Source organism: Crocodylus porosus, unplaced genomic scaffold (assembly GCF_001723895.1).
Source record: "Crocodylus porosus isolate Cpor-Errol unplaced genomic scaffold, CroPor_comp1, whole genome shotgun sequence".
Taxonomy (NCBI): Eukaryota; Metazoa; Chordata; order Crocodylia; family Crocodylidae; genus Crocodylus; species Crocodylus porosus.
In genome coordinates this window covers 74,205,189-74,208,527 of record NW_017728943.1, presented here as the reverse complement: position 1 = coordinate 74,208,527, position 3,339 = coordinate 74,205,189, and positions in this window count along the sequence as shown.

The following is a 3,339-nucleotide window of genomic DNA, read 5'->3' as shown; positions in this document are numbered from 1 at the left end:
AGTTGTACCTCCTCTGATTCCTGTTCCATTGAAACACTTGAAGCAAACTGTCCAACAGAGACAGGTACATTTCTATACAGGTGAGCTGACAGAGTCAACTGATTTCATGGCTCATTAGTGTCTATGTGATTTATACTCTTAATTCCACAGATGTTAACAACAACCCTGATCTCCCACTAACCAACCTATACTTTCTTTTGTCCCGGTATCCTGTTTCTCTCCTCATTACCCTAGCCTGTCCATAAAGGTGTGCATTACCTAGAAGCCCACAGCAGGTGGCTTTGTTCCTAGGGGATTCAAACTCACAACAAAATGAGAGATGAGGAAGGAGGGGGACAGGCCTTGTTGAAGGCAGGTGGCACAGCATTCAGAGACAGGAGGGAGTTGCAGAAGTGAGGCAAAGAGGTAAGTTACTGCAGTGACCCTTTCCTGGGTCATTCAGTAGATGATGAAGGCTGAACCAGCAACACAACCATGACGACATTAAGCTGAGTATGGGTGGATTCAGAAAGGCTGGTTTTCCTGCATAGGGGTGCCAGAAGAAGCTGAAGTGAATCTTCCTCCAGCCCCAACTGTTCATTTCTGCATGTTGAAGATGGAGAGTAGTGGAAGTCAGCTACGTTGGGGGTGCGGAGGAGAGACGGGGCAGTTACAGATTGGCCCCTACCTGCCCCATGATCAGGGGCCAAGACAGGTTGCGGGGGGGGGGGGGGGGAATTGTTTTGGAGGGGTTCTGAGGGAAAGGCCACAGAGGGCTAGATGTGGGGGTGCAGGGTCACAGGCACCAAGGGGTTTTTGGGGGAAAGGGAGCCTGTTGAGTAAAGGATGTGGGGTGTTATGGATTGAGGATTGTGAGGGACAGACAGACTTGGGGGGTAAGAGGTATGATGGGGGCTTTGGGGTTACAACAGGCTGTGAAGGGGGCTGGGGCAAGATTGTTGGCAAGGACAGCCCAAGTGTGTGAGGGACTACACTGAGGGTTGCGTGCTCAGAAGGGCAGAGGACGACTGTGGGGCATCAGGGGAATGGTGAGGGGACAGAGGTGGTAGGTCATTATGGGGGCAGGTTTGTGCAGGGTGCAGTGGATTCATGGGACAGTGAGGGGGCAAGGTTGGAAGGGGTGACAGGGATGCTGGGGGGCAAGATTGACACGGGGTGACAAGGATGATGGGTTCTCATGGGATGGAGCTGAGCATGGAGGATATATAGGATAACAGGGAACAGAGTGGAGTCAGGGAGCATTTGAAGTGGAAGGGGCAATGCATAAAGGAGAGCACAGGGCACTTTGGGGCTATGGTGAGATATCTGGGGGACACACATATTGGGATCCAGGAAGCAGTTTTGTTTGTGGTCAAACTAGGAAGGGGGTAACAACTGTACTCCCCTGGCACTAAGTGCCTGCTCCACCCTGGAGTTGCTGTCAATGCCCTGCCCCCAACTCAATTGTACTTGTTTTTGCTTAGATCTTCAACAGGAGAATATAGCCCAAGGCCCCTAGTACTAGGGCTGTGCGAAATGGCACTGTTCCTTTTGCCTTGAGGTTTCAATCAAACAGCGTTTCGTATCAAATTTCGTTTCGATTTGAAACAGCTGTTCCGTTTTGCTTTGTCGAAACAGTAAGGCAGTTTCAACTCTGTTTCAGCATTTCAGTAGATCAGCTGGGGCAGGCAAGTCAGCCCAACTGGACTGACTGCCCATCCCCAGCACTACGGTCGAAACATTTAGACTTTCGAAATGTTTTGACTAGCCTCGTTTTGTTTCGAGGTTGTTTCAACACCCTATTTCATTTCAATTGTGCCGTTTTGACCTCAAAATGAGTTGAAACAGTGTCAAAACGAAATGGCCGACAAAATTTCGCACAGCCCTACCTAGCATATTAGTAAAGCTTCTAATAAATTGGACACAAATATGCATTGTGTTGTATGATGATGAACCGTGCCACCTGCACCACCACCCCCCTTGCAAAATCCTACATCCACCCATGTGTTGGCCAGTACCATTCTTATCACCCTACTTGAACTTGGAAAGTGTTTTAGGCTCAGTAGCAGGGATGGGAATTGAATGCGGAACTCCCCGCTGTCTATCTAATGCTTTATTTGCTGGGCTCCCATTCTACCGAAGTGTCCTAGTTCTGACTGCCTGAGTCTCAATTTTATTTCCTTAAAGAGACAGAGCAATCTAGTTGTGAAATATGTTCAGAGTACTTGATGCATTGTTCTGGCATAGATTCAAGAATAGGTTAGATTGGATGGCAGAGGAAATTAAGACAGCAACCACTGCAAACTGCATGAAGACAGGCAGTTTTTCTTGCCTTATTACTGATATCTAGGACTTTAAACTCCCGGTAATACAGATATCGCAGCACTGTAATACCTTATGTTCGTAGAAGAATAGAGTCATTGCCTAAATACTTCTGTTTTATCTTTACTTCTACCAACTTATTGTATGTGCAGAAATTTCAGCCACATAGAAAGTAAAAGCCAAAAAAAAAAGTCACAGAAATAAGTAATTCAAATATAGCATGAAAGATAATATTAGAGTGGTTTAGTGAAAGGAACCCATTTTTAAACTACTTCCGTGTCAAAGAGTTTCAGTGCCTTGATTTTTCATCACAAGAAAAACAAGACATATCATTTAAAAAGGAATAGACAGAATGTTTTCAAGACCTTGAATTGGGTGGCAGTATTTGTCTAAAACATCATCCCCTGCAACTGCTAATACCTGCTGGCAAGTGGCTTAAAAAAAAAAAAAAAAGAGAGAGAGATAGAGACAGGAAGAAAGAAAGAAAAATAAAAATAATAGGCATACAAATTTAGGTAGTTCATTACTTCATCCAGATTTAAGGAAGGTAGAAGTTAACTTCTAACAAAATATGGGCTAAGCAGTCATCTAGGAACACCCAAATCTGAAGGGGAAAAAGTGTTTGGGCATGCCCTTGTTACTTTATTATTTCCTTGGGTAATATAGTCAGATCCAAAGATTGCATCAACTTTAGACAGTACACGGTATGGAGAGTTTACAGCCGTTTAGGAACTGCCTACCTGAAAAAAAATTACAAGTTTTCAAATCAGTATTTGAAAAGTTTAATCTTTAAGAATGGAGATACAACCTTGGAAAAGGAGGAGACATTATTCTATGTTATGGACCTTACTCCCCACTCACTGACTAAGTTCAAATGCATCCAAACAATGTTGTCATCCTGCTCTAACTTCTAGCTGGGGATCTTTATTAGAAAAAAGATGGCACATAACTGCCTCTAAAGCAGGTACACTGATCTACTCAAATACTTATTTTGCTTTTCAGAGTTAAGACTTCAATTGTTTATAAATGGCAGACTGT